The sequence below is a fragment of the Jaculus jaculus genome, chromosome 9, assembly GCF_020740685.1.
Source record: "Jaculus jaculus isolate mJacJac1 chromosome 9, mJacJac1.mat.Y.cur, whole genome shotgun sequence".
Taxonomy (NCBI): Eukaryota; Metazoa; Chordata; class Mammalia; order Rodentia; family Dipodidae; genus Jaculus; species Jaculus jaculus.
The window spans coordinates 56,263,387-56,275,711 of record NC_059110.1 but is presented as its reverse complement, the minus strand read 5'-3'; positions in this window follow the sequence as shown (position 1 = coordinate 56,275,711).

Sequence of the window (12,325 nt, the reverse complement as noted above, 5' to 3'; positions counted from 1 at the left end):
TATGCAAAACAAACCTTTTATCCTTTGAGTGTTCAAATTTGAATAACTCTCAGTTGAAAAAGCATGATAAAATAAGAACCAAACTATACACAATCAATTATTAATTAATAAATTAAGATTTATTAGAGCAAGTTTTCAAAGTGGCACTTGATTTATTTTATTGCCCAGTACCTCTCAGACTGAGAAATGTTGTCAAGGTTTTCAGTAACTGAGTCATGTTAGATGTGGACAGACAACAGGGTCCTGTCTTGAAAGGTCCCCATGCTCCATTCAGATAATGAAATCCTCACAAAATGCAATTGCATATATTTTGTCTAGGAAATGCGTTATTTTTTTCCCAATTCATAAAATTCAGGACATGCATCAAGAGCATCAGGAGGGTGCAGACTGGGGTAATTGTAGCACTTTTTAACTATGATGGCTAGTTAGGAATTCTGAGCTTTTTCCTTGTAAACCTTGCTCTAAATTGAATATGCAAGTAAGAGGATGGAAATGCAAAATGTAAATCCCTCTTCAGACTGTTATAAAATTAGCAATCAGTGGGATAGAGTATGGTGGAAGATTGGAAAGAAAACAAAAACAACAATGACTACAGAAAAAACAACTCTCTCTTCCAGAAACACCAAAAATGTCTAGGGCCAGTAGAGCATTTTTATTTTATTTTTATTATGATTTGCACAAGGTGACTTACATGAATCTACTTTTATTCTTCTGGATTTGGATATCCAATTTGACAAAACTTTTAAAAAATATATTTTTGTTTTTTTATTTGAACTGTACCATGCTGGAATGGGGGCAGGGCTGCCATGCTACTCACAGGGAAATCAGAGATAAAGAGAGAGAGAGAATATGAGAACACTAGGGCCACTTGCACTGCAAACAAACTCCAGATGAAGGTACCACTTTGGGTCTGGCTTTATGTGGGTATTGGAATTCCAACCTGGTCTGTCAGCCTTGCAAGCAAGCCCCTTGACCACTAGGGTATCTCTCCAGCCCCCAGTTTTTATTTTTCATTTTTGTGCCAGTACCATGATATCTTTGTCATTATGTACTTGATATATACTTTGAGTTCAATTAATGTGATTGCTCTGTGTTCTTGCTGCTGAAAATTGCCTTGATTAACCATGGTTCTTGTAGTTCCATGATTTTTGGAATGTTTTCTATAGTTATGTAAAGATATCTATATGCAGAAAGATGAAAATAGACCCTTGTCTTTCTCCATGCACAAGAATCAAAACCAAGTGGACCAGGGATCTTAGTATCAGACCTGAAACTCTGAATTTGCTAGAGGAAAAGGTACAGGAAACCCATCAGCATATCGGCATAGGTAATGACTTTCTGAATATAATCCCAGTTGCTCAGAAAATAAAACCATGAATCAACCATTGGGATTTCATGAAATTACAAAGCTTTTGTACAGCATAGGGCACTGTGAATAGGACAAAGAGACAGCCTTCAGAATGGGAGAAAAATCTTTGCCAGATACACATCTGCTACAGGATTAATATCCAGAATATACAAAGAATTCAAAAAACAGAACAATAAGATATCAAACAACCCAATTAAAAAATGGGCTATGGAACTAAATAGAGTTCTAAAAATAGGAAATACAGATGGCATACAAACATCTAAGAAAGTGTTCTATATCCCTAGCCAATAGGGAAATGAAAATTAAAACTAATTTGAGATTCTATCTCATTACTGTCAAAATGGCTATCATCCAGAAAACAAATGACAATAAATGTTGACAAGGATGTAGAGAAAGGAGAACCCTTCTACACTGTTGGTGGGAATATAATGTGGTACAGCCACTGTAGAAATCACTGTGGAGATTATTGAGGCAGCTAAAAATATATTTATGATATCATCCAGATATAGCACTCCTAGGCATGTGTCCTAATAACTCTTCTCACTTCCTTAGAAATACTTGCACAAACATGTCTATTATTGCTCTAGTCACAATAGCTAGGAAATGGAACTAGCCTAGGTGTCCAGCCACAGTGAATGGATAATAAAGATGTGGAACATTTACACAATGGAGTTCTATTCAGAAGTAAGAAAAGTGAAATGTGCAGTGAAATGGATGGATCTGGAAAAGATTATACTAAATGAGGTAACCCAGGCCTAGAAAGCCAAACGTCACATTTTCTTTCTCATATGTGGATTCTACCTACAAATGTCTAGACTTGTGTGTGATCTGGCACCAAAAATCAATAGCACATGCCCATAAGCTAGAAAAAGGCTATAAGAGAGGGAGGAGAGGGAAGATCTTAAGGAGATGGTATTATATACATGTAAATAGTAGAACAGATTACAGGGAGAGGAAAGGCCTAAGTCAGGTAAGGTGAAGATATTGTATAAAAGAAGAGCAGGGGGAGGGTCAATCAAACTCAAGATATAATGAATAAGATGTATAAAAATCCTTTTTGAATAATGGCACATCAAGAAGCCATAGATTGTTACTAGAAAATTTTCGGTGCCAGGGATGGTATACCTTCCAGCAAGTTGTTGGCCAGGGAGATCCCTGTTGCCTCCAAAACATTATATGCTATTGCCAAGGTCTTGGTTTCCCATGAGAAAGAGACGGTAAGTCCCTATTGCTGAAGACTTCACATGCCTGAGTGACAAAGTCACTGAGAAATCAAGATGATGCTGAGCAGAAAACCTTTTCCCTATAGCCCAGGCATCAGAAAGCTGGATAAAGCTGCACTGTATGCAGCCTTATGGGAAACAGAAGTCATCAGCAGTAAAAAGATTAGCCACTGAAAACCTCAAGTTTGGCCCAACAGGCCAAATGACTGAATAAGTGCAATAGTGGCATGTCTGCTCTGGGGAAACCAACTGCACTTTAATTGTACTGAAGGCCTGCTCTATGGGAGGCAATACATGCCTGGTACTGAAAACCTAATCAAAAGCCTATGGCAAGAGAGGTCATGAATCTTAGGGGTATAAAGCCTGTTCTTGTCTAGATATAGGCATATGTTATTGCCTGGAAAGTACTACATTTAAATTTCATATTCATATATTAATGCTATTCTCACTTCTGGTTAGAGAAGCTTCTCTTTTACATGGTAATGACCACAGAGATGTCCCAAAAGGCAACATAGTGCTGAGAAGAAGGGACAGAGGAGAGTCCAGCAAAGAAACATCTCACATCCTCCAAGGCTCAGAGTCCATTGAGGAAGAGGTGGCAGAAATAATGTAAGAGCCAAAAGAAGGGTACCACTCCTTACATACAACTGTCTAGACAGAAATTGGCCTCAATATCCATGACCTTGCAGTCCCTAGCAATACTTACACGAAACCCTCATAATAGCAGAAAAAGATAATAACATCAAATTAAAAGAGACTAATGGAGACAGGGATGGGATATGATGCAGAGCAGAGTTATGAAGGGGAAAGCAGGGGAGGGGAGGGAGGGAAATAGCATGGTTTGTTGTCTGTAAGTATATATATAATCTGTTTTATTTCTTTTTAATCTCTTAATATCCATGCTAAGAATTGGAGTAATATATTGAAGAAGAGTGGAACGAGTGGGCACACATATTCCATTTCAGATTTTAGCGGAATCTGACTCAGGTTTTTCCTGATTTAAAATAATATTAGTTATCAATTTGTCAATATACAACATATAACACTTATTAAATTAATGTGTGTTCTATCTTTTCCTAGGTTTTTTTTCAGGACTTTTATAAAGAGAGTGTGTTGAACTTTGTATATATTGTACACCTTTAATGTTGGTAGGATATGCATATAATCATTCTCCTATCTTCTATTTTCTGAATTTTGTTGGAGTTTATTGTGACAATTCACTTTTTGTCTCTAATTTGATTAATTTTGGGTCTGTTCTTTCTTTCTTTTGCAAGGTTTGGCTACTAATTGGCCAATCTTTTAAAGAACAAACTGTTTCTAATTAAGGGCATGTATTGTTCTGTTAGAAGATATTTGACAGATATTTTCTATGACATTAATTCTGGCTACCTGTTGCATGGGGGCCTGATTTTTTCCTTGCTTCCTGTGGCTTTGAAGAAAATCACTAGGACATTCACTTGAGTAACTCTCTTTAATTCTGGCACAGTCATAGCTAGCTATTCATCTCCTTTCAGGACTATCTGAAGTCCTGTTGGGTTTTGCTATTATTTTCATTAGGTTCTAAGAATTTTTAAAGTTTCTTCTTTGATTTCTTCAATTAACTACTTGTTCATTCAAAGGAATATTGTTCAGGATGTACATATTTGTAATTTTTCTGAGGATAGTCTTGCTATATATCTCTGGTTTTCTTTGACTGTGGTCTTTGAAGATACAAGGGATTGATTCATTTTTGTATTTATTAAAATTTTCTTTATGGCCTATAATGTAGTCATTTTTAGAGACAGTTTCATGAGCCATTTAGAAAAAAAAAATACTGTGTATTATCCGTAAATTGGAAGGGATGTACTGTAGATATATGTTAAATCCAGTTGATCTATGGTACAAATTAGCTCTGAAGTTTCTTTGCTAGTTTTTAATTTGGAAGCTCTATTTCGATGTGAAAGTTGAATAATTAAGTTTCCCATTATTATTGTGCTGGTTGCTCTTGCCTTTTAATGCTTGTTTTATGAAATTGGAGACCCAAGACTTGGTGTATAGATACTTAAAATACTTATGTATTCTCTATTTTTTTTTATTTTTTATTTTTTGTTGTTCATTTTTATTTATTTGAGAGTGACAGAGAGAGAGAAAGAGAGAGAGGGAGAGAGAGAAAGAATGGCCATGCCAGGGCTTCCAGCCACTGCAAACGGACTCCAGACGCGTGCACCCCCTTGTGCATCTGGCTATCGTGGGTCCTGGGGAATCGAGCTTCGAACTGGGGTCCTTAGGCTTCGCAGGCAAGCGCTTAACCACTAAGCAATCTCTCCAGCCCTATATTCTTTATTAACTGATCCATTTATCACTGTGTACTGGCCACATTTCCCCATTCTGGCTAGTTTTGTTTTGAACCCTTTTTTTAAATCATATATGAACATTCCTATGCCATTTTATCTGGTGTTTTAATTTCCAAATATTGACTCAATTTATAGTTGCCTGTTTTGTCTAAGTGTATATCTTGGACACTGTAATAATTGAGTCATGTGTTTTGATCTAGGAGGCTAGTCTTGTAGTTTTATTAGTGCATTTAGACCATTTGCATTCAAAGTTATAAATGGAAAGGTTTTGTTATTGGTTTTGATTTGTTGATTTTTTTTTTCTGATTGGTTGGTTAATTGGTAGTTATTTTCTTCCTCTTCTGGTGTGTGGAGGCTGATTGGTTGGTTAGATAGTAGCTATTTTCTTCCTGATGGATGGATGCTAGCTTTTCTGCTCTGTTGGAAATAGTTGATTCCTCTCTTGTCTCTTAATCTGTTTTCATATAATATAATCTTCCCCATGGCCTTATTCATGAAACTGTCTTTCTTTTTTCTCTGTATATAGTATTTCTTTAGAGTTTTCTGAAGTGGGGCTGGAGAGATGGCTTGAAAGTTAAGGTACTTGCCTGCAAAGCCTAAGTATCCAGGTTTTATTCCCAAGTACCTACATAAGCCAGATGCACAAGCTGACACATGCATCTGGAGTTCATTTTCAGTGGCTGGAGGCCCTGGCACACCCATTTTTTCTCTCTCCCTCTCTCCCTGTTTTTCTCTCTCTAAAATAAATAAATAAAATATTAAAATGTATTAAAAAGTAATTTTCTGTAGTCTGATCTCTGGTTGGATTTGAGGCTCACTCCATGGGATTAATTACTACTTTTTGCAGTTGGCTATAACTACTGGGGAAACTCAAAACTCTTCATAGTGCTGAGAGATAGTGACTACTGTGTGACAAATATGGTACCTCTATCACCCTCTCCAAGGAATATTGCAGAAGATGGGATAAAAAACAAAAAGTAAGCACGATTGGATGGGGAAGAGTACCACTGGAATGACCTGGTGGCTATGTTGATGACCTAACCAGAGCTGGGGTTATATGCTGATGATCTGAGCAATATTGGGCCCATCAATATTCTGTTACTATGGCAGAAAAGGTCAAACACCAGCATCAATGCAGATAAAGAAGGGGTTCAATGGAAGGGACCAAGGAAGACTATGGGAAGGAATTATGATCAAAATATATTATATACATGTATATTTAAAAATTGTCAACAAGGGTGAAAGAGATAGACACAAAGAACAATTAACTCCAACTAAATCAGATATTGAGAGACACAGAGGCTCCCAAGACCTCATCACTGAAGTAGACTTAAACTGAACCCAACATGGCTCAGGAAATTTTGCAGAAGAGGGGGCAGAAAGAATGTCAGAGCCACATGTTGGGTCATGATACACAGAGACATTTTCTCCTACTCATAACTGATGGCTAACCCCACAATGCATGGACCATATATCCCAACAAGAAGAGTCCAGGTTGAGGGGGGAGGAGGCTAACAATGGTGCCAACTTGACTGTATTCACTGAGTACAAAATGAATAAAAATGACACCCTGAAAAAAAAATTGTCAATAAGAAGATGAAACATCCCATAGTAAAAATTTCATTGTTAATGAAACAAGAAACAGTTCATGTCATCTTTTCTTATTTTCACATTTCCTCAGAAGACTTTGAGGAGTTGTAAAATATTATGTGTGTATTCCTCTTGTACGTCCCAGTATAGTTTTGTTTTCAGGGCACAGAACTCTTTATTGACAATTATTTACTTTCAAAGCTTGAAATTATCAATTCATGTTTTTCCTGGCTCTTAGGATTGTTAATGTAAAAAAAAAAATTGCTATTCTGATGTTTCTTCCTCTATGTGTTTTTTTCTCATAGCTTTTAGTATTTGTATCTTTATTTTGTATTTTTCACTTCTTCCCTATGATGCATTGTGAAGATATTATTGTCTTCTCATGTGTATTGGGGCTCCTAGATGATGTCTGTGTTTGAATAACTCTCTAGTTTGGTGAAATTTTTGGCTGTATTTTCATTACATAGCTATTCCTCATCATTAGATTTTATCTCAGCTCTTAAGAATTGTAAGGCTTTGCTCTTGAGTTTATCTAGAGTGTTCATTTTTTTTTATCATTATATATGTTTCGAGGAGCTGTTGTTCTACCTTGTCATTCTATTCTGGAATTTGTTCTGCTACTCAGTCCTCTCTCGCCAATGCTGTGAGTTGTATTGTGTTGTGTTACTTATTTGATTGATTTATTCTTTCATTTTCAAAACTTCCATGGGGTTCTTTTTCAATGTCTCTATTTCCTTGATGGTGTTTTCCACCACATTTATTTTTTTATCCTCCAAGGTATTTATTCCTTCATATACTTTTGTAGATATCAAAGCTCTCTTTCAACTTCTGTCTGTAGGATAAAGTCTATTCATTCTTACTATTTTTTCTTATTTTGAGTCTTTCCATCACTGGTTTGCACTGACTCAGCCTGTAGCCTGACATCTTACCTCCCAGTATTTGTTATTATATTGTAACTAGTCATTTTACAAATGGTTTAAGATCCTTGCTTGAGTTTATTTATGAAGTCCTTGAGTTTATTTTTTAATTTGAATATCCCACATAGTTATTCTTAAGTTTATTGATATATATTTTCATTTTAGCTTTTCTTTAGTTACATTTCATAGGTTTTATATACTGCATTTTCATCTTAATTCAATATCTTTCTTGCTTTAAAGAAAATATTTGTATTTATTTGAGAGAGACAGAGAAAAAGAATCAGATGGAGGAGAGTAAATATGGGCAAGCTAGGGCTTCCTGCTATTGAAAACAAACTCCAAATGCATGTGCCACTTTGTACATCTGATTTTAGTTGTGGACTGGGGATTAAACCGGGGCTGTTAGGCTTTCCAAGCAAGTCACTTTAACTGCTGAGTCATTTCCACAGCCCTTTCTTTACTTTTAATTTCTTCACTTACCATTATTTTTTCAAGAATATATTTCATTTACACACACTTCAGTAGGTTTTATTGTTTGTGTTCCTGATTTCTAGTTCCATTTTGCTATAATCTGAGGAAGTGTATTATTTATAAATGTGCAGGTATATATGTATATATATTTTAGGGATATTTGTTATATGGTCTAGCATATAATCCATTCTTATGAATGTATTATTGGCTGACAAAAGCATGTACATTCTGCATTAGTTGGTCATGTACCATAGATGTTTCTAGGATTATGCTACATTTATTTCTAAAGAATTGTAGATTATATTCCTTCAGAGGTACGATGATTTCTTGCTTTTTCCTGTTTTCAGTTTTCGGATGTTGATGTCTACACATCTGGTGTGACAATCTATTCTTCCCATACTTTATAGTATCTTTCATAGAGAAAGACTTTCTTCATTAGATGTAGTTGATGGTGTCTTTACGTAATACATCTTCCCACAGAGCTTCACAGCTTGAAATTTACACTTCTTGACCAGAATGTAGATTACTATCCAGAGAATCCTTGATGTGACATTCTAGACTTGGTTACTGCTGGAGACAGCAAGCATGCCACTTCAAGATCATGAGGAATTGAGTGCTGAAGAGCTACATGTCACAATTCCATCCCAGCTGTCTCTTCCTTGAAGTCCAATGTGGTCCCTCTAATAATCACGGAAAATGTTAATAAAATTTTTTAAATTAAAAAAAAAGAAAAATCTTTGGCTCTCTATGCCACAGAAATCTGGTTTTCTGGATAATGTTTGTCTTTCTCTGTCTTTCACTTGGTGTCCCAATCTCTAAGTTTACTTTTCCAGTAAAAATTGGTGTTGGTGAAGTGTTGTCCAATGTATCTGAAAGAGGTTCTGGCATAGAATTGGAAAAACAAGAAAATGGGTCAGAGATAATTGTTTTCCTTAGAAGCCTTAAAAAAAGTGTGGAGTACAGTACACTTAGGAGGAAACAATGAACCTCCTGGAACAATGTAAAAATTGTTCTATGACTAATTTTTCTAAATGGTGGCAATTACAATTGACTCTTTGCAAAGAATCCTTATAGAAAAACAACCAAAGTCAGAAAGAATTCAATTGGGGGACCAAAGTATAAGTATTGGAGGGATGTGAAAAAGGAAAATTCAAAATAAATGATTAAAGGATACATGGATCTACTGGATCAGTGATTAATTATGGGAAGCCCCATTTGTGGTTGTTTTGCCTCTCACCTTTAATATAGTAATTGAAAGTAGAAGTTCAGAAAATCATAAGTGCTTGACCACACATACATGGGGAAAATGTGAAAACAGTTAATCATTATAGGGGCCTGACGACTTTACTTGAGGTGAAAAATTATGGGATTGTTTAATGATAAAGAATAACAAAAGGTTTCTATGAATTCTGTGAAACTGTACCTTTCTTGAAGTTTGCTCTTCTGTGACGTGATTGGAAAATAAAAGACTGAGGCTAAGAGCTGTGGCAGCAGCGAAGCATAGAAGCATGAAAGCATATAAAAACAGGGAAAAACAGAGAACAGAGAAAAAGACAAAAAAAATAGAAAAAGAAAAAAATAGAAAAAGAGAAAAAAAAAAAAAGAAACAGAGGAGGCAGAAAGAGAAAGATGGAAAAACTCAGCTACCTTTAGCATTAGCCTGTCAGCTTGCCCCAGAACTTGACTTCGAGTCATTATTTCACCACTCCCTTTCACAACTCTCTTTGGGGACCCTCCTTCAAGCCAGGGCTAGACCCCAGCAGGTTACTATGTCTATTTTCCTAAGGACTTCAGATCCCTGAAGTCAGTCATCTCATCTCTTAGGGTTGTGTGGCAAGTGACATTCTCTTGTAGCAATTGACTTTGTACTTTTTCAGTTATCAGGACACATTATCTTCTATTAAAGAAACAGAATTACAGGGCTGGAGAGATGGCTTAGCCATTAAGATGCTCACCTGCAAATTAAGGGCCCAGGTTCAACTCTCTAGAACCCATGTAAGCCAGACACACAAAGTACAATGTAATGGCTAAGGCCCTAGCAGGCTAATTCTCCGTTTGTCTGTCTCTCTTTAAAATTAAAAAAATTAAAAAAAAATCTTTTCTTTTCTTTCTTTTTTTTTAAGAAATAGTATTCTGAACAAGCCCTGAAACTATGTCAGTCTCCTACTGTCTATGAGATCTAATGCACAAAATAACAGAAGCTTCATATACTTCATTCAAAATAAAATAAAAAATAATAGTCAGTATGTAATGGTGGTTCATACCTGTGACAACTGTATCAAGGAAGCTGAGACAAGAGGATTACCATGATTTTTAGGTCAGTAGTAGTTACATTTTCATTGCTGTGACAAAATACCCAACCTAAAGTATACCATGTAAAGAAAGTGCTCAGCTTACAATCTTGGGGTGGGGGAGGGTTTTGTCATGGAAGGCAGAACAGAGCCTGGGAATCACATGATCTCCATGGCACCAGAAAAGAAGTAGCATGAAAGAGCTAGCAAACTGAGCATCCAGAAAGACTGGCCTGATAAATCTCAAGGTACACTCCTAATGATACAGCTCCTCCAGCAAGATTCTACTTTCCAAATGGCCACCAGCTGATAACCAAGCATTCACAATGCACAAAGCTACAGGGAACATTTCATATTCAAACCAACACAAGGCTCATCTAGCTGAATGACGAGATACATACCATCCTAGGCAACATAGTGAGATCCTGTGTCAAAATAAATAAATAAATAAATAAATAAATAAATAAATAAATAAATAAATAAAATTCCTAAGTATATGTTAAAAAATGCAGACTAAAATTTCATTTAATATTACATCTTGTGTTCTTCTATTTTCTAGGTATAGTTTTGCCACAACCTTGAAAGCCAAAATTGAGGCTGGAGAATTAAGATTTTGTTGAGATCCTGCACTGGGAAATGATAGTGTAAGAAAAATCTAGTCTTACATTCCATCCTCTATTCTTTTCAGACATCCCACCTTCTCTCTTCTTCCTAGTTGAGGCAGAGCTATGCATATGCATATATCCAGCTTGCAATAGAAGTTCTCTTCACCCATGTTCTATCCCACAGAAACAACTAGAAGGTCCAGCACTATGAAAACTTCCCCACAGCTCTAGGAAACACCTCTCCATAGACAGTATAATCACAGAAGTTTTCAGAACATATTTTATCCTTATTTTTCCAACCTGTTTCCAGAGCTCACAATTTTCATTAGATGTGCATATATTTGTATAATATTTTAGAAGTGGTTTTTATAATGTGAGACTAAGAAATGTATGATTATGAAAAAGCAACTAAATGAAATGAAAGCAAAATAAGAGATTAAAATCACAAATAATAAAAATTTGGATGAGAACTTACTCAATTATGTGTGCTAATTTATTCTTCACTCTAGAATTGTATAAATCTTTAACATATCTTAAGAGAATAAGGTATTCATTGATCCAGTTTAAGTTATGTAACCACACATGCTTTCAAAGATTTGATATTAGTCTATTTAGTATTATTTGATATTTTTGGATTGTGTGTGTGTGTGTGTGTGTGTGTGTGTGTGAGTGTGTGTGTGTGTGACTCAAGGGAGCAAATGGCATCACCTGAGTTGGAGGTTGAAGAATAACCTTGGGCATTGGTCCTCACTTTCTACCTTGTGTGAGGTAGAGTGTCCTGTTGTTCATTGGGCTGTGCTTGCCAGGTTAGCTGGCCTGTGTGATTCTGGGCAATGCTTCCATGTCTACCTGCCTTTTCACCATAGATGCACTAGGATCACATAGGCTAGTGCTACCACATCTGCCTTTACATGGGAATCTGAACTCAGATACTTATACTGAATGGTTTATCAGTTAGTTTCTCATTGCTGGGACAAAACACCTCACCAGAAGCAACTTATGGAAGAAAAAAGGCCACAGTTCCAGTGTGGAGTCCATCATGGTGGAGAAGGCCAGGCAAGGGCAGGATGACTTTCTAATTCTAAACTATTCATTGCTTCTTGAAAAGGGGTGCAAATTTTGAAAGTTAATTCATCTTGAGTATTTAAAGATCTAAAATACTCTAATGATTTCATATTATCAATAAAATAGTCATGTGAACAATATCTCCTTATGATCACATTTTTATTTTCTGTGTTTTTCCCCAAATTATGAGAAATGTATGGTTCTGAAAGAAAGAGGTTGGTGCTATTATCTGCCTTTATTTGGGAGAATTAACTTACTAATTAATTACAATATGTGTTGAAAATGGATTCTCCTGTAAGACTAAAAAAACTTCAGTTTGGTATAAAATGATAATTTCCTTCCTGGTAGTTACCTGTGATGATCAGGTGGGCCAGTAGGTCTACTATAGTAACATAAGTAGAATTTCCCCTTTTCTGTTTGAGGACTGGACCTTATTCATATATTTGCTTTGAAATAGTAGG